Source organism: Ochlerotatus camptorhynchus, unplaced genomic scaffold, assembly GCF_037179485.1.
Source record: "Ochlerotatus camptorhynchus isolate MF236.1 unplaced genomic scaffold, CSIRO-AGI_Acam_v1.1 ptg000063l, whole genome shotgun sequence".
Classification (NCBI taxonomy): Eukaryota; Metazoa; Arthropoda; class Insecta; order Diptera; family Culicidae; genus Ochlerotatus; species Ochlerotatus camptorhynchus.
Window position 1 is genome coordinate 1,420,579 of NW_027040553.1, and position 26,407 is coordinate 1,446,985.

At 40.9% G+C, this 26,407-nt stretch overlaps 1 protein-coding gene across 1 annotated transcript in view; it reads left to right on the forward strand.

Moving 5' to 3' along the window:
* Nucleotides 1-3,429: 3,429 nt before the first annotated feature.
* LOC135696926 (uncharacterized) overlaps nt 3,430-26,407 on the forward strand; it is a 186,879-nt gene continuing 163,901 nt past the window's right edge. The window contains exons 1-2 of the mRNA XM_065216467.1: nt 3,430-3,716; nt 21,218-21,848. The gene's annotated coding sequence lies outside the window, so the exon portion shown is untranslated. The remainder of the gene's footprint in view (nt 3,717-21,217; nt 21,849-26,407) is intronic.

Genomic DNA, 26,407 nt, shown 5'->3' on the forward strand with positions numbered 1-26,407 from the left:
AGGTAGTTGATCGATAGCTCGATGACGTCATTTCGTTGGCGTCTGCAATGGGAAATTCTCATAGCAGGCGTTGACGATGGGACGTTGTCGAGTTGTTGAATAGCAACTATCGTGGTAACTCACCGATTACCTGTCGATCTGCCAAATTTGGAAAGACGTCTGCATTGAAGTGTCTCATATAATAATGTTCCGCCCACTATATCACAAGAAATTGCGAGTAGCTGAGTGGAATGGAGATAAGTTAAGCATTGGGTACAGGACCAAGTCTCCCCTGGATGGTGCCAGAAGATAAGCGCAATAGAATCATCAAGTTTCCATAAGGCCGGAATGAGACTATTGCATGGCTGGGTAGTCAAAGTCTTCCATTCGTTAGTCATTTCAGGTGGGTCTCGCTGGATACGCCCAAGACTGGACGGGCGGTAGCTGGTGGCCGTGAACGGTTCCTGGGGAAAGCACTAGATGCGACCCTCCTCCCAGATGACCATGGCAATACAGGAAGTATTACAACAAAGGTAATTGCTATCAGATATTTTGCAAACAGTGACAGATAGCGGACATGAAGAACCAGTGGAGGTGCCGGGCAAAGGTGTTTATCCGAGACAAATGGTAAGTTACAAATTCCATGTTGTCGTTGTCGTAGACGCCGTCGCAGTCGCTGTCGTAATCACCGTCGTAGTCTAAGGCAGTACCGTTAGTATATTTAAAATAAACCATCAACCGCTGAAAATATGATTTATCGCGTATTTCTGTTGTTCATTACATGCCAAGTGAAATTCGAGAACTTAATTTCATTTGAATAGCTTGTTTTACCAGGTCTATCGTCACGTCGGTCATAGCTTGTTATGATTGCCTGAACCATGCGTAAAGAGAAAATCGAAAGTGGATCTTAATGAAGGCCTAAGTACTCTTTCGTAGCTTTTAGTTTTAGGATTTCAAAGATCGTCGGTTGCAGTGGCTTGTTTACTGAGCAGAAAAGCACGGTCCCAGGTCCTTTCATATTAAAAATGTATTTATAAGATCGCTTGTTTAACGTGTATTTTGTAAAACTTTTCGGTGTCGTCGGTGCCGGGTTTGAATAGTTATACAAACTTGAGTAACGCTATAATGTGATATGAGGGGCTCGGTGGCCTTAAAGCAACCGGTTTTGCTTACTGAGCAGAACATCATGAGTCTAATCTCAAGCCCATCCACATTCAAGATTCGTCAATTGTTTTATTTGTTAATATGACTACATGGTAATAACAGTAAGTCGATGATTAAAAAGGAGCTCGTCTGCCTAGTTGCAAACGGTTTTGCTTACTGAGCAGAAAACCGTGGGTTCAATCCCAAGCTCCTTCGCGTGATATGATGGTTAGGACATCAATTCAGCTTATCGTTTACCAAAACGAACCCTGCTGCAAACCCAACCCTATTACCCAATATCCCAGTGATTCCTCGTGGAAGTGCAGAGATGTTCTCGGCTTCTATCAAAGCGAATGTCACGTCAACACATTCCTACCCCTTCCTTTCTTGACCTGTGTTCGGGCGCGGCCGGCGCTGGTATTGCCTACTTTGAGATCACCAGTTTTTACACATTGCGGATGATTGCTAGTCCCAAGCAGCGTCTATTGGTTCTCTGTGTAATTACAGCTGGTCTGGCGGTCAATCATGCTCATGCTCAGCAACGCGAGTTCAACAGTGTTCAAGAGTGAACAGTGAGCGCACTTTTTCCCGTTTCTCAACTGGATCTATGCTTTCGGGGAGTGCCGAGAACGGATTACTCTGAAGCAACCTTTCCGTGTGGTTGCTGGCACCAGCTTTCTTGCGAGGCCTTTTCGGGGCACTTGAAGGGATGCTTAGGTAAATTTATGCCGAGGATGCAATTTGAAACTGTGCATTTGGACTGTGCTATTTCATAAAGAGGAACGTGTGAAAACTGACGGTCGGGGTACCACCGGCAAGGCCATTTTTGCATGGATTGCACTTTGCTGGAGGTCTACCTTACTTATATGAATGTTTGTTAAGTACAGTATGTCACATTATTGTTAGCTCAGTTACGCGGAATCAAAACATATATGAAACATTTGAAAATCAAAGTAGATCGAAAGTAGATAATATGCCCCACGCTAAGAATAGCAGCCTTGCGCCTGCGGTACTGCTACAGACCCTACACTCAAAAATAAATTAAATCACAAAATGTTAAAAAGTATGCAAATTCCCGCTTTACCTTATTGAATCCGAGCCATGATTACTTTGGCAGTAGTCATGTACACAGCAAAAAAATAATTTTGATATCACGTCAAAGTGGATGCACTACAATCATGTCGAAAATTTCATGTAATTTTTATGACCACATAAATAAACAAATGCAGTAAAAGCAGCGTAATGTCAGTTCATGCATTGTATTAATGATAATTTTGTCCTTTTTAGCAAGTAATATTACACCATATTTTCGACATGATTGTAGTGCATCCACTTTGACGTGATATCAAAATTATTTTTTTGCTGTGTATGATTAAATTCTAAATAATCACTTGTGATAAAAATGTATCTTTTCATTATCAAATTTTATTATTTTAGAATATTAAAATATAATCAAAACTGATTAAAATATATTCAAACAAGATAACTTTCAATTTAGTCAACCATGATTAAACTGAAATCTGATATTAGATGATTATTTTTTAACAAGTGGTAATGTACACAGCAAAAAATTAATTTCAATATCACATCAAGATGGATGCACTTCAATCGTGTCGAAAATATGGTGTAATATTACTTGCCAAAAAGGGCAAAATTATCATTAATACAGTGCATGTGCTGACATTACGTTGCTTTTACTGCATTTGTTTATTTGTGTGGCCATAAAAATTACATGAGATTTTCGACATGATTAAAGTGCATCCACTTTGATGTGATATTAAAATTAATTTTTTGCTGTGTATTTTTAATCACTCTATATGATTATTAAACTCAGAAAATTGATTAAATTTTAATAAAAATGAGAATAGTTTAATTTATCAGTGTAGGGATGGTACCACAAGATTGATCAATAAATGGCTAATCTATGGCATTGCAAACTTGCCGTTATACACGTTTATATGGAGTGTTAAATTACTAGTGACCCATCACCCACTAAATTGCACAAAGTTTCTATTCGTACTCACCGTCACCGCTCGCAGCATTCGGCCTCCAAAGCTCCCACTCCTATTCGGAAAGCTCTCGCCCCCCAAAGACACGACGACGACGACGTCGACATCCGAACCGAACGAACGCGGATATCAACTTCAGCGCCAGCCGCACGCAGTCAACTAGCGACTACCTACCTACCCCCCATATGGAACCTGAAAGGAGGTTTGTTTTCAAGTAACTCCAACTAGCGAGCTCCGGCTTCAAGTCAGTCGATATTGGGACGTGCTACGAGTAACATCGCGATCTACAAACGGCTAGTACCTACCTATCTACCTACCTACCGGAGAACGGAGACGAAGTTTCTGCTACGCGAATCGAGTGTTGTCGTTTGCTGTTACTGGAAGGGAGTGAAACTTTTACCCAGTGTCGGTGTGTTGGTTGAATTGGAAGTGTGGTGGATGCAGTTTCAGATTGGATTGGATTGTTGCGAAAATCTGAGGTGAAAGTTGCGAACGCGTGCGAGTGCGAGTAAAAGTCTTTTTTATGTGTAACCAAATCTGCGCGGAGCAGTTGCAGCAGGAAGAAACTGCGGAGCTTTAGGGAAAGTAAGTGTGAAATGATGGAAATGCTAAAATCATAACAAAATAAATAAAAATGCGGGAAGATTTGGTGCGAAATAACGAAAATCGCTGTGAAGTGGCAGGCCAAACATTTCGGAAAGGATAAGAAGAAAAAAATCGAGGGTGGGCGGAAAGTTGAATTGGAGAAAATCGGCGAAATCGCCGAAGGGAACCGACTCAAGTGGATATGGAAGCAAAGAACAAGAAGAAGCCATCCACCACATTGGTGCGAGGCATGCATTTAGTGAAAACGAAATAAGCAGCAGGAACTAAAGGCGAATAATAATAATAATAATAATAAAAAATGGCAGTTGAAGTGAGTGAATCCAAAGTGGTTTTTGCAGGGGATGGTGAACGGACGAATGGACGGAACGGGCTATTTGAAAAACTGCATGCTTGTTTCGAAAGTTGAATTTGTGAAGCGGTTGGACAGCGAACGGGCCCCAGTGCAGCAGCAGTGAGAGTTATTTCACATGTTTTATGAGCTGAAACATGAAATCTCGTCTACAGCAACAGAGTGGCTGATAGCCGAAAGCCACAAAATCTGAACACACAGCACAGAGCATGGGTGCTGTAGTTTAGGGATGGGAAATTTGATGGAGTTTTTTTTTTTTCGCAGTGAAGTGTGTTCCATCAGCCCGGTCAGGATATGAACGTGAATGCAAGCACTCGCAGAGTGACTAATTGGGGAAATAATATTCAGTAGATTGCATAGCTCTGGAACAGCTCTACAAAGTTAGTTGGAATTGAGTTATCTCGGCAATTATACGAGAGCGAGACGGAGATGGCAGAGATGGAGAACTGTAAAATTCGTGGATGGGTGAGACTTGAGGGCCGACCCGACGACTCGTTGCAATCGTTGCAATCAGATTAATTCAATTGAAACTTTACTCAATGTATGAAAATTGTTCCCGTTCGAGGGATGTAGTTTTTGATTGCATTTTATTGAACTTGTGCACACGGAAAGTTATGGCTTGCACAATCTGGGAGGTGTTGCTTGGGGTTGCTGATTGAATATCAGCTGAAATTTAATGTTATTCTTCTAGATTAACTCAGTTCTTATTTGATTGTAAATATGGTTTGGGTGAGAAAGTTGCTAAACATTTTCGTTATGCGTTCAAAGACAGTGAGTCGGTCAAATAGTGTAAAGCTTGGTGTAATATTCAACTACAAACTGGAGCAGGTTTTTGAATATTAACTTACATGATAAACGGTCAGTAATTCAATGAATTAACGCTGGAATTTACAATTTCATGTAAATTTATATCGTTTTCCGTTCAATTCAATTAATTTATACTGAACTTTTCACTGTTACGTAAAAACACAGATGCATGTAAAATTCAATGCAAATGAATGGATTATTAATTACTTTCACGTAAAATTAATGCTGTATTGCTGTATGTTTAAACTAAGGCCAGAAAATACACCAATGTGCCAAATGTGCTAATTCTCAACATTTCTTCAAGACTAACTACCGAAAAGGCTTTAAATCAAAAATTGTCTAAGCTAAGTTAGCCACTTCTGGGGTTACACGCAAAACATGTTTTTCTTACATCCAATGTAAGGTTGGATTTATTATATCCTCTGCATATGTTTTAGCTGGGGCCCCCTTTAGTTCAGTCGGTAACGGTGCAGCTACAAAGCAATACCATGCTGGAGGTGGATGGGTTCGATTCCCGATCCGGTCTAGGCATTTTTTCGGGTTGGAAAATTCCTCGACTTCCCTGGGCATAGAGAATGATTGTACTTGCCATACAATTATACTAATGCAACAATCGTACAGGCATCGAAAGCTCTCAATTAATAACTGTGGAAGTGCATGTAGAAAACTAAGTTGAGAGTACGCAATAAGCTAATATACGATAAGCAATAAGCTTGAAATGCGAAGAATAAGAAGAAGAAGAAGAAGCATATGTTTCATACCACAAAAATGTAATGGCAATTCTTGCAATGGACTGCAGCATACAAGGAAGTTTTTCCAGTATGCATCTTTTTGTATAAAACCTTCACGAGATGATTTTCTAGATGCAATGCAGATGTGGGAACACAATTTGTTCTTTAAGTTCAGAAGGTCTCCTCAGAAAGCTACAGTTCGAATTCAAATTCTAAACAAGCACAAAGGATCTCCATGGTAAATCCAGAGAATCTTCGGACAGGTCCAGAAAACTTTCAAAAAAAAAATCCTAGATCATCCAAATTTCAATGCATCTAAATCCAAGAGAGACAGGAGGCTCCATGGGGATTCAAAGGGTTTCCATGGCAAGTTAAACAATATTCTTAGTCTGATCGATAGGATCTTCGAAGTAAACCTCCAAGGCAAGTTCATAACATTTCCAGAGTAAATCCGGAGGACTTCCAGGACATGTTCAGAAGGTACCCTGGTTCAGTTTGAAATTCCAAACAAGCACAATGGAAAATCGACGAAAATTTTACTCAGTCTAGGAGTATACTAATAGGCTGATTGAAACCTCTCTCGATTTTCTTGATATTCAAAAACAACATTTTATTCAATCTACGTACATTTTTGCGAATTTGCGCGCACGAAACTCAAATTTGGCTTAATCCGGATGGAATGAGTCCGGAGCTAACTGTGCCTTCTACCTTCTTTCGTTGTTTCGTTGTCTTGTCCAATACAATAACAACAAAACGCAATCAGCAGCAGCAGAAGCAGTCAGTGATGCCAACATGCCAGTTTTTGACGTCTGTGATTTCTATATGGGGGCACACTTTGGGAAAACCGAAAATAGAACATGTAACAAAATTTTGAAAGATTTTGAACGTTAATGACTCAGCTGCCCCTGGACCAAATTCAATAATTTTATCACCAATCGATCAGATATATTTTTACGCATCTGTTAAACTTAAGACTTTGTCATTTTTCAAAATGTCAACATTGAAAATTCAACGGATGTGCAACTGTTGCTATGATAATTAAAATTATCACCAATTGCCTGCGAAAAGCGATCTCCCTAACACAGATTTCAAAGTTGAATTCCAACCGGTCTCACCAAACGGTGTTTATTCAATCAACGCGTGGTGAGTGGTGGTGTTTTCCAGCTGCAGCCCACATGAGCATGCATAGAAGGAGCAAGAAGCCGCACCGCTATTGATCGGAATCATTTGCACGTCGTGAGCCGCTATGGGCCATCTATGCCAAGCGCGTCATACTAAAGAGTATAAACAGCAGTTAATAAATAAGATTTATCATAAACGATCACGCAGTCCTACGTAACCATTGCGTACAACCCCATAGGGCTGTACCTTGTAGTTTTTACACATCCAGTTAAACAGATAATGTTTGAAATCTTGCAGTTTTTTTAAATTCATCCAGTTTTTCAATTGTAATAGCAACATATTTTGAAGTATGATAATAAGTACAGAATGATTAAGATGCTTACATGTTAAATTTTTGTATTAGAATAGGATTATGAGAATGTCATATTTATTAACATGGCTTTACGTCAAAGTTAACCTAACTGATGTTGAGTATTTGTAACAAAACAGTACGTTTAAGAACAATGGAACCACCTCAAATCTTGCCGTCAATATTAATGAAGAATCTGTTGTTGTTTTTTCTACCAATATTAATTTAAATTTTCGGAGCTTCAGTCCTTTGATTAATTTAAACTTCAAAATCTTAAACACATTTCAAAGTACAGCATATCAAATATGTTTACCTGTGTTGAAGCTTCAAAACTTCTCATTTACCCTAATCTTGAAAATCAGTGTTCACTCAACTGTCGACCGAAGCAGATGTGTGTCACGTGATCGTCTGTTTACTCGGCAGCTACCATTGTGTGGTCCTCCTCATTGTTCTTCATCAGCAGTTCCTTCGGTCGATGCGTCGTCGATTTTGGAAAGCAACCGTTTCGTGATGAGTGTGTGAGTGCTGACCACGTTTTGCGTCCATTGCTGCAATGGAAGCGCTCTGCCCCCCGTTGGCAATACTGCTATACAATGAAACAACTGGAAGCGGCTCCCGCACTGATGGAGGAGGCTTATTGGATAGTGAAAGATAATGTGTTTATTGTGTTGTACTTTTTGACTATAGTTTGATATAGTAAGATGTATTGTATAGTGAACAAGAATCCTCGGCTCTGTAAAGTTGATTTGATTCAGCCTTACAAACAAATTAATATATAACAAAATCATGAAAATTTCTCCATACCCGGAATGTTCAATTTTAAATAAAACTCCCTGATTTTTTTTTTTAAATCCAGGATTACACAATTTTTGAAGTATGAAGCTTACAACAAAAATTCAAGCCTCAGAATTTCAATTTTGTTTCCAAACCTTGAATCTAGATGTATTTTTTCTGTGTCCAAGCTTTCAAATTTGTTTTATGCAAAAATGGAATTCCCTTATAATTTGCTCCATAACACCAACCGGTGTAAACTAACGATTTTAAATTGGCTCACTACTTGACTAGCCTATAGGTCCCAAGTACATCTATAAGCGTACCCCATTCTAGTCGAAATTCTAGTACTACACTATGTTTGTTTTGATTCGCTATGAAACTTTGTCAGATAAAATGAGTAGTTCGTGGATTTTCCTATGTTTCGAAGGGTGCATCGATTAGCTTGGGACCGAAGAGAGTACCAGAGCTGAGCCAAAAAGTTGAGCACGTTTTTTCGGGACCTTCCGGTCTTAGAGTTACCTCTATGATAATACTCTTGAAAATCTTCTGCAGAACACTTTCTGAATTCACTCTTATAATTCTTGCAGCGTCTTACATAGCAATTCCCCGAAAAATGCTTCCTCTTCACTTCCAGTATTCTCCTGATATTCCCATGAAGATACCTTGGGAATTCTTTTTAAGTGCAGCTCAGAATTGATTAATTCTCCCCATAATTTTCTAAAAAATACCTCCTGAATAACTTTGGAATAATTCTCGGTATTCCTTTGACATGTTCACCAAAAGTTCTTTGGAACTAGCCTGGTAATTCAATTCCCTTGAAATATACCTTAGAATTACCTTGGAAATTTCCTTACGCATTGGAATTATTTTCAGAATTTCCATTGAACTACCTTCAGAATTCCCTTTGTATTTCTGCTGAGAATTCATTTGAAGTTCTCCTCAATTTTTTTTGATTTCTCCTCAAATCAAAAGCCAAAAATCTCTTAGAATTAATTTGAAGTTCTTCTCAAATTATTCTCAGATTTGATTGTAACCGTCCATTTAGAATCCACCCTAAGTATTCTCCGAAAATTCCCATGGAATTAAGCTCGTTTTCAAAACCTACCTCAGGTTGACGATCGCACTGGCAAAAAGTTCTGTTTCACACAGCGCAGTAACGCGTAACTGTGAGTAACGCACCTAGACAACCAGATGCAGAAGTAACGACCACAGATCACAGACCGTGAAAAGCTTGAAGTGGAAAACTCTAAATAGTATGAAAACTGTTGCGCGGAGAGGAAAATATTGCGTGACTAGGAAAATTTTTGCACGAAATGGAAAACTAGCTACATCGGGTGCGACGGCGTCCACAAACCTACTAGTAATAAATATTTAGTTGATGGTTTGTCAAAGAACTACTCATGTTTTAAACTCAAAAGGGCAAACATTACTTTTAAGCATTGTTCAATTGGATTGTTCATTCGATGACAGCTCTCGAAGGATTGCTCATACTTTAAAGAAGGAGTCAACTTCAAGAGTGACTATTGATCATTGTTCAAACGATAATAGCAGTCCAAGAACTGCTCATAGTATTACGATGGAGCCAACTTCAAGAAACCATGGCTTTTCAACATTTTCAGATCAACTATTAAATAGCCTTTTTCTGTAAAAGAACAGCTCATGATATAAAGAAGGAGTAAACTTCAAGAGGGAGGAATGATTATTAACCTTTGCGCCCCAGAAGGTTCCTCAGATTCTGAGAAAAGAATACATTATAGGGTTGAAGAAAATGTTCAATTCCTTGACCTTCAAATAAACTAATAATCCAAGCTTGAACAAAATGTCAAGCTTCTGGAACGAAGATTCAGATTTCCGATCTAGACATGTTTTCTAGATTAGAATAGAAAAATCAATGAATGGATCTAAGAAAATTTTCAAGGTTCATGGACTTGCGGAAAATATGGATGATTCTGACGACATTTGAGGTGAACTTAAAGGAAATTCTAAGAGAGTTTTGTCTGCAATTCCATTTTAGAATTGAGGAGATCGAAATCGATGGATTGATTTGAACGTAATTCTGATTCCTGGTAAATTTTCAGGAGATTTCCAAGGGAGTTCTGAGAAAAATTCAATGAGGAGAGCTTTAATTTAATTCTAAGAAGATCTAAGAATAACTGTTGAGGCAAGACAAGGCGTCCTCAGCAATTTTAAGGAAAGGATGTTCTAATGTCCACAACAGGTACAGCAAAACATCACACAGATGCCCTTGTTCGCACTATCTATTCAGGGATAGAAGGAAAAGAAGAGCCACCGCAGCCAACTGAAGCTTGAACCGGGTAGCTGGGAAACCCACAATCAAACATAATGTAAAATTCTGCTGACCGTCCATTTTCACCACTCCTCTTTCTGAATTCTATGCACTTCTTCAATTTACAGTACCGATTCCATCGAGGAATCCATACACCAAACTTCCACTACCATCATGATCTTTGCTACTTACTTCCCTTCTGAACTCCTGACTTCTGAAGCCACCCTTACTTACCTTACCAATCAGGCTAAGGCCTTGTTGTCCTCTGCTGTCCGAAGAAGTCGTCTCCACTCTACTCGATCCATGGCCACAGTTCGCCAGCCTCGTAGTCTGCGAAGGGTCCGCAGGTCACCTTCTACTTGGTCGATCCACCTTGCCCGCTGTGCGCCTCTTCTTCTTGTTCCTGTTGGGTCGCTTTCTAGAACCATTTTCACTGGATCATCGTGCGGCATTCTTACGACGTGCCCAGCCCACCGTAGTCGCCCAATTTTTGCAATGTGGACGATGGATGGTTCTCCCAGCAGCTGGTGCAATTCGTGGTTCATTCGCCTCCTCCACGTTCCGTCATCCATCTGCACTCCACCGTAGATGGTACGCAACACCTTCCGTTCGAAAACACCAAGGGTGCGTTGGTCCTCCACGAGCATAGTCCAGGTCTCGTGGCCGTAGAGGACCACCGATCTAATCAGCGTCTTGTAGACAGTCAACTGCGTGCGGCGGCGAATTTTATTCGACCGGAGCGTCCTCCGGAGTCCAAAGTAGGTACGATTCCCTGCCATAATGCGTCTTTGAATTTCTCTGCTGGTATCATTTTCGGCAGTCACCAGTGAGCCCAAATACACGAACTCATCGACCACCTCGATTTCGTCACCGTCAATCTGAACTCGGGGTAGGAGGCTAACATTGTCTTCCCTAGAACCTCTTGCTTTCATGTATTTTGTCTTTGATGCGTTGATGGCAAGTCCAATCCGTCTAGCTTCAGCCTTCAGTCTGATGTACGTTTCCGCCATCATCTCAAAGTTCCGTGCCATAATGTCAATGTCATCGGCGAAACCAAGGAGCTGGATGGACTTCCTGAATATCGTGCCACTCGTGTCTATCCCAGCTCTTCTGATCACACCTTCTAACGCGATGTTGAACATCAGACACGAAAGTCCATCACCCTGCCGTAACCCCCTTCGAGATTCAAAGGAACTCGAGAGTGTCCCCGATACTCGAACAACGCACATCACTCGATCCATCGTCGCCTTGATCAACCGCGTCAGTTTATCCGGAAATCCGTACTCGTGCATAATCTGCCATAGCTGATCTGAAGCCACCCTTCATCTTCAAAATTCCTTCGTCCAAACAGTATAGCTTTTCCCTCGCTCCCTCTGTTATTCTACAACTTCGATATCTGAACTCACAAACCCTTCACAAATAACAAACCCTTCCTTCACCACCTCATCCTTCTCCTCCAACCGTCGTCGACGGAACGGCAACAACACTCTGCCTCCACTAATATTTTTTCCCTAATGGGGTGTTTACATCTGTGCGAATTTGCTAGCGCTAGTGTACCAGTCAACTAGCACGAATTTCAGTTGCTCCTGAAATCTCATGCTGGTAGACGCTGATGCCCTGCTTACATTACGCTGGTGAGCTTTTTTGCTAGCAGCTGGCTCATTAGCGCTAGTGAAATAGCATAAGTGTAAACACCCCATAAACAAACAAACGACCTAATCAAAGCAACCAAAACACTACATCTAATTCTTAGTAGAATCGAGGGAGACGAAATTGTTCTAATAAATATAACACTCACCTACCGATATTAGCTGATTTCATCCCATATTCAACGATAGCCTTGGATGAGTTAGAATTATCTATCATTTCACCGGTTTTCATTTTAAACAGTTTTAGTGAGTGAAGGGGTAGGTCACTCCGCACACCAATCTTGGGTCATCTTTTTTGTCAGTGTGCCGCAAGTATGCCGATTGTGCCGGTCATAGAGCAAGCTGCGATAGTTTGTAAAACACCCATCGCAGCCACCCGGTATTTCTGACACCTTGAATGTTTTGGTTTGAAATCGCAAGGATAAATCGGATTGAGGATGACGCGGGAAGTGGCGAGTGTGAGAAATTTCGGTGTTTTGTGATCCATAGGGTAATAAAAGTCCTGTGTTTTAGTGTTTTATAATGGCAAACCAAAGGCAAAGGCAGACCAGAAACCTAGTCTTTCGACCAGAAAGAGTTGGAACCGGTGGGTAGCATTGTTGGAGATCAACTATAGAGGGTGATGAATAAACTTCTTTAGTTTGTTTTGTGGGAATTGCAGCATTATTTGAATTAAGGGTACTAATGAGGTCTGATCAACTGCCTCTTTCTCTTGAGCCCACTCTGGAACCTACATTTCGTATTTAGATCTATAAGTTAACTGCTGGTCTGAGTGCCTCTGGTATATTCAATTAGAAGATGTTCCTGAACATATGTACAGTCAAACAGCACGTTATATTCTGAACAACTTCAATGACAGTTGTCCAGCAGTGGTCCCATTTTATTTACAACAATCTAATGCCTACGAGATTGTGCCGAAGGTATGCTGAAAATGTGCCGATGGATGTTCCCAAGTTGTGCCGAATATAATTTCGGCACAATGTGCTGAGTGACTTACCCCTTGGTTCAAAGTGTTTTTATGTTACTTCATACGCGAAGTTAGCGATTTTCAGAGTTGGTTGGAAATGCTAACATGAAGCTTTTAATGTGATGATTTATTAGCTAGAGAATGAGCTTCATGTTAGCATTTCCAACCAACTCTGAAAATCGCTAACTTCGCGTATGAAGTAACATAAAAACACTTTGAATGTAACAACTCAAGGCGGGAGTAGCCGTCAACAATGCTGATGATGGTACAGCACGCAACAACCACCCTACTGCTTTCTCTCTGAGATGATCACGTTGGTCATGACGAGAGGAGCAACACAATAGTTGGGTAAAGAAGAACTGCATTATAACACACCATCGACTGGAAATGCTCTCGCAACGTGAGGCTTTATAGGTAGTGATGAAAACGTCACTAGAACTATTCCACAGCCGCAGTCAGTGTATGAGCAAAAGAGCGACGCACATTTTTTGCCTGTAGACTTGGTCTCCGCGTACATCGTACGGGTTAGGTAAAAGATGTGCGTCTATCTTCAAAAAACCGTCGCATTAATGGCCCTTCGCTCATTTTCAACTTCTATTCAATTTTCATACTGCCCTACTCTAACGGAACTATCCACCTACCCTCTTCTAAAGATCATTCTCTAGCTAATAAATCATCACACTAAAAGCTTCATGTTAGCATTTCCAACCAACTCTGAGTTTTAGTGTGTTTCACAGTGTGTTTAAACATAAACATACTGTCACTTTTTCGATCGCGCCTGTATTTTCAAATGACCATGAAATCAACCAAATTAAAACAAATAGGGGAAATGTCTCTAATGTTGGCCTATGGATCTAAGATTGGGCCCATCGCTAAAAATCTGCTATTTATCAATTTTGTCTAGATGAACGCGATTGAAAATTGAGTCGATTGCTGAATTTATTTATGGGCCCAAATTAGGGACACTTAGGCCGACATTACCTGCATTTCCCCTAGGTATTTATTGGCGACAGCTTCATCGGACTCATCCAAATTCTGCAGTGAACCCAATCAAACTGCTTATTTTCTAAAGTCACGGAGCACCAACGACACCGGCCGGCCCTTGCTGACCGATATTCCGTCCAGACAAGCATCCATCACTTGCTGCAGTCTTCCCAGTTTTCGACCCCAAGAAGTGGCAGCCAATCGGCTGGTGGAAGCAAAACCAGAACAAAAATCCTGCATATTGTCGTGACCGGACTATCACGCTTCACGCTCACTCGATTCTACTCATTATTTATTCATCACTAACTCTATCTACTACACAAAAAATGAATTTTCAACGACAGAAAAACGGGTAAAAATCAGCCAATCTCTTGCATTGCAAAGGAATCAGTGGTTTAAAAATCCCTCTAGCAACTCTCCGGTTGGCAACTCATCAGTAGCTGAAGTTTAGTTCCGGCACTATGACGCTCCCATCCAGTAACTTCCCTTGTAAGATACAGAAATCCGCTCACCGAGTACTCCTAGCCAGTGTTGGGAAAATATCAAAAAATCAAATCTCACCAACGCCCGAGATCACGCTTGATTTTCGTAGACAAAAATCAACAAACAAACTAAGTACTGCGGTTGATTTTGCAAGCTGTGATATCACAGCTCGGAATATCAAGCTAACAAAACTCACCAACTGCAAATCTCAACAAACTGTGGTGAAATTGAGTTAACTGATTTTTGCTGTACACCCGAATGCAACCGAAACTTCCATAACGGCTTGCAGCAGTCTCTTCGCGTCTGCCATCGGTGAAGATTAAAAAGAGATAGCAAACTATGCTTTCTCTTTCTAAAATAAACGATGTGCAATGGAATCATTTTTGTGTCGAGTCAACTCTCAGCTTGATTTTTGCACGTTGTGAATAGTCTCGCAATATCAAAGGAGCTTGTAAAATCAATATCAAGCATGATATTTGGTTCCAATATCACGCGTGATATTGCAAGCGCATGAGAGATGGAAAATGTCAATTGATTTCTGATTTTGCCAACACTGCTCCTAGCCATCGACCGAAACTCCGTTTGCTCCAGCAACCACTTCAGCCTCCGATCCGGAACACTTTTAAACCGCGATGATTATCATCGTCCTAATCTCCCAAGGTACCTACACAATCGAAGCTTCCAGTTCACATAACCACGGCCGCGTCTGAATGAACCCTCCCGCGGTATCCTCAATTTCATACACGGTAAAAAGTCGTCACATCTAATCCAAATGCTCTTGCACTTGACTCAGTCTGCAATGGGGCACTACGAATCGAAGTGATTTATCATTGATTTTCAAGTGATTCGCGTTTTGAAATAAAGTGATTTGTCGTTGAAAAAGATGTACTGCACACTTAGAATTAACTAAGTTTACACGTGACGGAATCTATCTCTGACATGAAGGATCAGACGTTAACAAATATTCCATGTACAATTAAGTGCTCCGAGACTTAAAAGTTCGTTACTCGGCGAAAACTACGTTTGATTGAGTTGAGTTTCGCGTCAGTTATGACTCAATTTTATATCAAAATTGACGCTCGTATATGTCAGTCTCAGAGCACCTAAATTAGCAGGATTTTTTCTAAGTGTGTGTATAACACCCTTAAATCAAATGATTATCATTTGAATTGGCACCAGTGTTTTTTCATCGATTGAATTTGATTAGTTTTGCTTTGCTTTTAGAAGCAAATGTCAAAAACGCACATGGCAAACACTGCCGTTATACACATAAGAATCCCACGGTGCACAAGGATTGCATGGAACATTGGACAGTTATGCGTATAACGGTAGAACATTACTCGCGAAGATGGCAATTCAACAACAAATGAATTCAGAGCAAGTAAAGCGATAATTCTCCATTTCCATCCGAAATAATTTGCATTCTATAGCGTGGGTATTACGACATTGTTGCTGTATTCAATAATAGTGTATTATTCAGATCAGTTCTATTACAAACCATTGTCAAACTTAGAGAGTTACTCAGGGTGTGTGTGTGTGCATATTCCCTCTAACCCCCACTAGCCAGCAGTGTTATTATGGAAGAACTCTCTCTAAAATCTCGCCTTTATGGTCATTGTAGACAGCTTTAGTCCAGGAGTTAGAAGGTGATAGCTCTATTGCAGATCCAGCAACCCAATTCAGAATGTTTGGAGAGTCACGCCCATTCCGAGGTTACTTTCACTTACAATAAGCCCCACATGTATGTATTACACCTCCTTTGGTTTGTTTTTTCCGTCGATCTTGTTTTCCGTGCTGAGCACCAATGCTATCGACGTGCCAGGAAGGCAGCTCCCACACCTGGACCCTACCTATCGACCCATCAACTCATGAGCCGGGGACCAACGGCTTTACTTCCCTTCCGAAGGATATTGGATATTAGTATTACACACACACTACCATGTTAATTTGTTCCTCCAATCCATGGGTTCCGGAATTTTGTTTTTCTCTACGCTTTGCGTCTCATTTCGTGATTTATCTTTGTCGTAATACTTCCTTCAACGAACACAAATTTTCGAAGAGGTTCGCGTCTAGTGCTTTCCCCAGGAACCGTTCGCGGCCACCAGCTACCAACCAACCAGTGTTGGGCGTATCCAGCGAGGCATCCTTCAGATTGCTCGCAATTTCCGACACCGGCGAGAGACCAGCAGCCGAGCACTTTTTCTAGCGGAAGACTTGCTGATTCACGGCAACGTCGGCCACTGAATCAACACCAAAACTCGCGACGGACACATTATCAGCACGTTCCCGGGCTTATTCACCAACCGGACCGGGCTCAATGGTGACGAATCTCTCAACATAACTACACGCCGAAAGTGTGGCATCCGAACTCGGAGAACCGGGCTCCCGGGAGGCAATGAAAACCGACACCGAACAATGGAACTGAAGCTACGTCGTAGTTTTATGAGGTTAAATTCAAGGTGAACCGAGTCACTCAAGGCAAAACACGATACATCACTAAATGATAACTAAATTTCAGCACACAAATTAACAAATTTAAAGAAAAAATGTTTAATTCGCTGATGAAAAATAAGCAGCAAAAGATAAAAACGTCAGCATTCAAGCGCAGTCTACTGCGATCGAGTAACATAACATATTCAAAATCAACTAAAAAATCTGTGCTGAGCAATAGCTGGAGAAATTCAACGACAAATCGAAGCATGATTCCACCAAAGAAGAGGATTAAATTTAAATAACGCTCAGGAATATTTGGTTAAGGAATTGTGAAAAGCGTTGCAGGAGAATTTTGAAAGAATTCTGAATGATTCCAAGGGAGTTCTGGCTATAAGTTCAGGACAATTGTGATGAGAATTCGGTGGAAGTTAATAGAGAAGGAAGATAAATCCAAATTTAGTTTAAGGTGTATTACAAAGGAATTCTGATGAGATTTCCCAGGGAATTCTCAAGGGGAGGAGGTGGTAATTCCTATGAGAATTTCATGGAAACTAAAAGTAGAATTCCATGCAAATTCTGAAGCATATTTTGAGGAATTCCTGAGCAGATTTCACAACTGATTTAAAGAATCGTTGCATCGAGAAAAATTCCAAAAGAATTTGAAGAATACGGAGTAGTAGTAACCTGGGGGCAAGACAGCTTTCGATCATGAGTAACACCGGAGTTAATTTTGAGTAACTCTGAGTTACTCACGTAACTCAATATCTTATATTAATCTTATAGCAACCTGATTGTTATATTGAAAATAATGTTGAAACCGATGCTGTCAAGCAAAGTAAGTTGACGTGCTTTCTTGGAATTTCTGTGTAGGGACTTTTGAGACGGTTCGATAGGTTCGGATTAGGCTAAATTAATTCAATAAATTCAATTCTTCACGTTTATATATGTTTTTTAAACTTCCAGAAACTCAATGAAAACGTAATTTACACAAATATATAAAAATAATAGCGTACATACAGCCTGCACGATTTTCAAAAAGATAAGAATACAGAGCCTTCCTTGATAACAAATCGAAAGCACCATTCAATTTATAATATAACTCGATCATTCTTTAGGGATTAGACGCTTGATATTTCATGAAATGTTGTGCTCTAGGCACAAAATTGAGGAAATAAACATATGAGGCCGTGTTTCCAAAAACGGTACGGCACTGTTTATGGTTGTTGACCATGGCATGATTATTAATGTTAAGGTTCCACAAAGGGTAAATAATTTGTTTACTTCTTCATTTTGGAATATCCTTCGATATTTATTCACCATTAAATACATCCACTCATCCATGTTAATGAGACAATTGCTTGTTTTAATAAACTTTAATTCATTGCTACATCTGGCAATACATCTGGCAACGCTTTTTCAATGATACATTTACGATTGCTGGCAAAGCGCTAAAGTTGAAGTGGTATTCTTGGTGTGCAATTTTGTTCACCAAGAGTTTTGAGAAGCAGTTGTTTTGAATTTCGTGTATTCGATTGTGTGTAATTGTGGTATGCTACGAAGAACACAAGTAAGTAAATACAGTGAATGTGCTTTAGCCGGGAAGTTTTCGGTCTAAGATCATGAAATACATGTGTTAAATTTTTGTATTAATAATGTGTGAATGTATGTGTATACTCATGATGATGATTGAAGAATATTTCAAAAATAAGAAGAATACAAATTTAATTGTTGAACCTTAACAAACTCCACGAAGCTGGTCAGAGCTGACCTAATCTGGCCTAGAATCAGCAACTACATAATATACCACAATCAGTAGTCAAGGACCAATTATATTGACCACGAAGGAAGTTTAAAGCTCGGGTTGTACCTCAGGTAACCGAAAAGGAGCATTCCCCTTGTGGAACGGGTCACTCCCGTCGCTCCCGTTACACCCGTATCGTCCTAGGCCATGTCAATCCTCACCAACGAGGGAAGGTGCCTGAAAGGCATCCAAGCCACACAAGAACGACAAGCCTCGTAAAACCGTCGTGCAGTCAAACCACCACAGGAGCATTTCGTTTGTCCACAATTCGATTTGTTAAACGAGCGATTCGATCTTTCAAATGGGCGAACAGATGCTTCAAACGAAATATGCTGTCAGATGATATTTTCTTTGATCAGAAAATCGAGACTACTTTGATCATTTTTGAGTAAATATGAGTAACTCAAGTTTACTCGTTGCAAATATATTTACTCTGAGTACAGCTGTCTTGCCCCCAGGTAGTAACCATCTGGAATAATCTTCGGCAACGGCTAGAATCTTCCTCGAAAACGTGGAATATTGACAAACAGCTCGAAAGCCATCTAACACAAACATTGGTCCTGCGTTCTTGGAAAATGTGAATTACACCCCGATGGACTACTACCTGGAGAAGCAGGGCGTATTCAACACATCGGATTAGAAATCAAAAAAGTGTGACGATCGCTGTTTTGTTTTTTGATTGAAATCGTCTTAGCAATAACTCAGTTTGTTTACGTTTGCGACATTGACCGTTATGAACGATTACTATCAAATTTTCTCTTGATAGTTGGTTGAAGGAGACGGTGCATTTTTTTAAATCAATGTTGCAGTATCTAATGCCATAATGTGTTAAAACGGTAAAGGCCCAAACGCAATGTGGACGGCAGCGGAACGGAAACGGAAAGTTTGACAGTTGTCACAAATGACATCAAGAAGCCTAGCCGATGTCGATTTGGTTCTAACTAGTTTTCAATCCGACAAGTAGGCTTACTCAGATCGGGCTTTTCCATTTTCCGCTGTCATTGCGCTTGGGCCTTAAGCGTGATTCTGTTTTAATAGACTAGCAAAAAAAGCTCATCATCGGCGCTCAAGTCTAGCGCACACTGCTTCGAAGAATGCAACGATGTGGCAAAGCGCCTTAAAATGTGTTCGTACGTGTGTGTGCAGTTTTAATCGAAAGTGATTCCCACTACTTGTGGTGGTCGGATCTCGCCCCCTCCCTCCCCTCCAGAAACAGAACCATGTGGGAAAGCAACGGGGAATCGATTGTCTGCGAGTCGGGCAATCTACGAAGCTCACATGAGGCGGCAACATATCATCGTAGTAGTCGTCGTCGTCGCTTGAGAAACGGATTTGACCTCGTCTTCCACCACAAAATGCATTTCACACCCTACACCATCGAAAGCCACATGGTTCAAAAACACGAACCGCAAGACAAGGCGAAGTCGACTGGAGTCTCTCCGAAAGTGGGACACCGGAACTCGCCGTCACCATTGTCGTTTGTTTTTTTTTTCTCTCTCTCTCCCTTCCCTTTGAATTTCCCTCTCATTCAGTTGACTCGATTTCATTGTTTTCAATGGAAACGATAAAGCGTTAAGGTTCGTCTGCCGAACTATACACTTGGACCAAAAATGTAATGCTGATCTCTTGTGAGTGGAGATTCAGATTAGAACCTAATCTCATTACAGTATGATGTCACAAAAGAAAACCAATTCCAGATTGGCTCACGGTGATAGGCAAAGCCTACTTGGTTGGTCATTCAGGTGAACCTCTCCGCGAGCTTCTCAGCTGCAGCAGCAGCAGGCCACGAACGAACGAATGCGGGAAGCTCTCCACAGTGAAAGTCGTTCGCTTGCCTTTGTTTTCTCGCTGTGCCGCCAGTGGAGGCAATGGTCACTTTATACCGTTGGTTGGTTGTTGACGTTTTAAGTTTCTTGCACGTGGCCCACCGCCATGAAGACAATGGTAATAAGCGACTATGCATGCGCACAATTGTTTCAGCGATGACTGACCTGCTCTAAAATGGAAACGTTTTATTTGCCCCAGTTGCACAACGGAGCAGTTCCAACTTCGCTTGGGAAAGTAGAGTGAGGTGATCCAGATGGACAGTTTACTGGCTCCGAAGGTTCAAAATGGGCAACGTTGTTACATTTTATAGCTGAGAGACTTGAACGCTCGCAGATGACGAACCTCAATATTTCATGACACTTTCACAACATTGTTCCACCTTATGGAGAAGATGTACAGATTTTCGGTTAATCGTGTAAGATATTTTCAACGTGCCGCAACAGCGTTAGCATTACGCAGTGTTACGTCATCCAAATATGAATTCTTTCTCGAAATAACCATCAGGAAGTATAACTAATATAACGAAAGTACAATAAGAGAAATGTTTTTTTTTTTATTAAAATAAATCCTATTTATAGTGAGGCAGATTCCTGATCTGCCAGAAATAAGTCCGGTACAGTAGCAGGTTTATTCGAAAAACTTCCATCTGTCAAACGTAGGTGAAAATTCACCAAATGGAACACAGCCTTAAAATCTTCCAATTCAAGATTTGTTTAACATAACGCTCGGCGCACAAGTCTATCTAATTTCCCTTTCGTTTGGGAGGCGGTCGGTCCCCCCGCCGAATGCCTCCCCATAGCAACGCAATCAACCAACTCCCCACAGCGATTAAAGAGACGAACCTGTTTTTCGATTATGCCGTTTTCTATTTTAACCTTCTCTCTTTTCCTTCTTGTTTCGTTTTCTTTTGTTCGCAGCCCATCATCGTGCATCGGTCCGGGTCATACGTGTGTAAGTGCAGAATCATCCGCTAATCGCCCGTCAGTCAGAGAAGAATGGGCAGCCCCATCGGAGACGAGGAGTGTTTGAAATTTGATCCATAGTGGACGACGACGAACAAGCCGAAGAAGACGAAGAGTGCAGCGAATGAAAGTGAAAAGCAAAGAAACCGTTTGTTTCGCTTCCCTTGCCGCTTCTTCCCGTTTCGTGTTGTGTGTTGCGCCTACTACTTTATTGTTGTTGTTTCTGCTGCCATTTCCTATTTCGGAGTGAAAAGCGCGAGTGAGTAATCTGAAAATAAAAGTGAATCTTATCGCGGGCGCTCGTATTATTATTAGAGGCTTTGTTGTGAATGCTTAGCAAAGTTCAGCGAAAAAGTGCCGGAGCCGGAAGCACGAAGATATTGATTTAAAAAGTCGTGCGAAAATTAGGGGAAACTCGGATCCCAGCAGCAGATCATTAACCTTGGATTAACAGAAACAAAGCGTTGCAAGAAAGCAAACGAATACCCCTGACAGTTGGTGCCAAGCGTAGGAGGCGGATCATCGTACACTGTTTTACACCGTATTTTTCCGCATCGTTATCTTTGTATTTCGAGCTTTATTCGAGGTGAGTGTTTTCTTGATTGATTTTGACTGACGATTGTGAAATTACTATTACGAAACAGTGGCTCATCAGCTCAATGAGATGGAAAATGGTTTTGTTTGATGGAATTATGTGTTGTTATTATTGGTGTTGCTGTTGGCTGAAAGTTCGATGACGGTGTGGTGCAATGATTGCGAAATTGGCGTTGGCGGGCAATCGGTTTACTCTTCTCATTTCGCAAGAAGAGTATCATGCTACACAGTAATACGGTAAAACTCTGAATACAAAGCACACTAAATTTAAGACTGACAGCTTCAGCTTTGAGTTGTAAGGTTACGTTCTGTCTTTCCTGAACTGATGCATACCAACCGCAGCACCGCTCTTTGAACTACGGTAAAAGCACAAAAGAACCTCTTCAATAGCAAGCGCTCACTGACAGTGAACTTCCAAAGCAGACACATTTCCTCCATTTGATCTTCTTGATAAATGTAACGTAATAAAACCCGTGAGCTCCCACCCATCAGCCGATTTCCATCTTTGCTTCACGGAAAAGTACGGAAACTCTCCTCAAGCACCTCCAGAGAATCGCACCCGGACGAATTGCGAATTGTCCAAGTGTAAACGAAAGCAAATGATGTCTGTCTACGTCTGTCATCGGTGCACGGCGAATGAGAACGAGCCAAATTTGGGTTTAGTTTACTCATGAATCACATAAAGTGCTGGAACTCTTATTTAAAAACATTTGATTCACTCAGTCTATTGGTACTACTCCAATACTGAGTAACATTTCCGTCAATTTTCCTCATTTTCCGGCAGATTTTTTAGCTTTTCCACAGGAAAACATGAGGAAAATTTACTCATCGCTGAGTTACTGCACTTTCTGCGATTATGAGTAAACTAAACTCGAATTTGGGTCGTTCTCATTCGCCGTGTGCAAGTGGGCGGAAAGTTGGTTCTCCGTCAACTGTGGCACCTTCCTCCTCTGCGCCGAGCGAGAGCTTTATTGAAAATGAACAGAGTAGTAAATCGTTTCCGGGACACACCATTCCGGGGCCAGATGTTGACAAGGTAAATAGAATCTAGCAGTAAAGCCAGGTAAGCGTCGCAGTAACGAGGTTTTTGGCATCATTTTTTCTCAGCGACAGGTAACCGCAATTTCGCTTCCGCTCAGTGGGTGAGAATATTCGTCTAGTGCGAGGGGTGCGACACATCTAAATCTCGATTTTAAATCGAAAAATCTCACACTAGCGAATCAATTTACGAAAAATCTTTTTTCATTTGTTGCATCTAAACCCATCTACTCGCTTCGTTCTCCACCTTTTTGCAGGAAATCTTCAAAATCACAATCAATCGTGTTTCTATCTATTAAGCGCGAGTGCATATCACAACAGCAAAGCAAAAAAATTCTTAGATATAGTCGCCCCCCTTGATCTAGTGCCAGGAACAGCAAAATGTGTGTGTTCCATCCGAAAAATAAAAAAATAAACTCTAGATTCTAATACATTATTCGATTAAATTTAACGACTACCGACACTAGGTTCTAATTTCTTGAGGGAGAGGGGTTGTGCGTCTGTTTGCCTCTATCGTGTTTTGTAAAAAGGGTAACACTTTTTTCGAGTTCAGTGGGGTCATACGTGCAAGCATCTGTATAGAGTGACGCGATTTATTGGGATGTGACCCCCTTTACAACTTAGTAAATTTCGGTCAAGAAGTGTTTATTCGTTCTTAGGTAGTCATTCTATGTGAATGCCTTCGTTTCTTTGAGTCAAAGTCGTCGATATAAGGGACTCGGTGGCCCAATGGCGATCACTTTTGCTTCCAGAACAGAAAATCTTTTAGAAACAATTCGATAATATGTCTGTTTACAAAAGACTCTCTTGAACTTCACGAACCCTCAAAGACTCTTAGGACGTTGTTCAAGACTTCATTAGGCCTGTAGATCTTATTGATCGTATCTCCAGAATATTTTGGAGAGCATTAAATATCTTATTGAAAGCATACGATGATGTGCATGTTGACAGAAGGCTCATTTGAACTTCCCGGACTCAGAAAGATAATCAGGACATTATTCAAGGCTTCACTGAGCCTGTAGGTCTCCAATATCTGAATTCCGGAGTACTTTGGATAGCATGAAATATCTTATTGAAACCATTCGACGATGAGTATATTGACAGAAGGCTCACTTGAACTTCACGAACCCTTAAAGACTCTCAGGATATCGTTCAAGACTTCATTGAGCCTGTAGATCTTAATGATCGTAGCTCCAGAATACTTTGGAGAGCATTAAATATCTTATTGAAACTATCCGGTCATGTGCATGTTGACAGAAGGCTCAGTTGAAATTCATGAACTCAAAAGTTCAGGACGTTGTTCAAGACTTCATTGAGCCGGTTGATCTTCTAGATCTTAACTCCAGAATACTTTGGAGAGCATTAAATATCTTATTGAAAGCATTAGATGATGTGCACGTTGACAGAAGGCTCACTTGAACTTCAAGAACTCAAGAAAGTCTTTCAGGACATTGTTCAAGGCTTAATTGAGCTTGTAGATCTTCAATATCTGAGCTCCGGAGTACTTTGGAGAGCATGAAATATCTCATTCAAACCATTCGATCATGTGTCTATTGACAGCAGGCTCTCTTGAACTTCACGGACCCTTAAAAACTCTCAGGACATCGTTCAAGACTTCATTGAGCCTGTAGATCTTATTGATCGTATCTCCAGAATACTTTGGAGATCAATAAATGTCTTATTGAAAGCATTATATGATGTGCATGTTGACAGAAGGCTCATTTGAACTTCCCAGCTCATAAAGATAATCAGGACATTGTTCAAGGCTTCATTGAGCCGGTAGGTTTACAATATCTGAATTCCGGAGTACTTTGGAGAGCAAGAAATATCTTATTGAAACCATTTGATGATGAGTATATTGACAGAAGGCTCTCTTAAATTTATGAAACATGAACCCTTAAAGACTCTCAGGACATCGTTCAAGACTTCATTGAGCCTGTAGATCTTAATGATCGTAGCTCCAGAGTACTTTGGAGAGCATTAAATATCTTACTGAAACTATCCGGTCATGTGCATGTTGACAGAAGGCTCAGTTGAAATTCATGAACTCAAAAAGTTCAGAACGTTGTTCAAGACTTCATTGAGCCGGTTGATCTTCAAGATCTTAACTCCAGAATACTTTGGAGAGCATGAAGTATCTTATTGATAGCATTAGATTATGTGCACGTTGACAGAAGGCTCACTTGAACTTCACGAACTCAAAAAGTCTTTCAGGACATTGTTCAAGGCTTCATTGAGCCTTTAGGTCTTCAATATCTGAATTCCGGAGTACTTTGGAAAGCATGAAATATCTTATTGAAACATTCGATGATAAGTTTATTGACAGAAGGCTCTCTTGAACTTCATGAACCCTTAAAAACTCTCAGGACATCGTCCAAGACTTCATTGACCCTGTAGATCTCAATGATCATAACTCCAAAATACTTTGGAGACCATTACATATCTTATTGAAACTATCCAGTCATTTGCATGTTGACAGAAGACTCAGTTGAACTTCAGAATACTTTGGAGAGCATTATATATCTTATTGAAACTTTCCGGTCATGTGCATGTTGACAGAAGGCTCAGTTGAACTTCACGAACACTTCGGCGAAATCATCTTCGGGAACGTCCAGAATCTCCACCGAGAACGTCTGGAATCGTTATCTGAATCGTCTGAAACATCCTTTGGGAACGTCTGGATTCTCACGTCAGGATTGTCTAGAATCACCTTCCGCAACGGATGGAATCTCGATCAAAACCGTGTGATTCTTCATTGTAAATGTCTCCGTCTGTAGCGTCTGGAATTATCATCTGGAACACCTGGAATCATCTTTTGGAACGACTGGAAACTCCGTCGAGAACGACGAAAAACGTCTTCTGTAACGTATGGAATCCCGCGTCAAAAAATTCTGGAATCATCTTCGGCTCCTTCGAGAACGTCAGTCTTCTGAAACGTCTGAAACTTCCTGTGAGAAAGTCTGGAATCTAGCATCAGGATCGTCTGGAATATCCACTGTAGATGTATCCGTCTGTAGCGTCTTGAATTATCATCTGGAGCTACTAGAATCATCTTTTGCGACGTCTGGAACCTCCGTCGAGAACGTCAGAAAACGTCAGAAAACGTCTGGAAACTCCGTTGGGAACGCCTGGTATCTCGCGTCAGGATCATTTGGAATCATCATCGGCAGCGGATGGAATCTCCATCAAAAACGTGTGGAATCTCCATTCTAAATGTTTCCGTCTAGAATTATGATCTGAAACGCCTGAAATCATCATTTGGAACGACTGGAACCTTCGTCGAGAACGTCAGAAAACCTCTTCTGGATCGTCTGGAATCTCACGTCAGAAAATTCTGGAATCATCTTCGGCAACATCCAGAATCTTCTTCGAGAATGCCAGTCTTCTAAAAAGTCTGGAACTTCCTTTCGGAAAGTCTGGAATCAAGCGTCAGGATCGTCTGGAATCATCCGCGGCGACGGATGAAATTTCCACCAAAAACTTGTGGTATCGTTAACGTCTGGAATCATCTTT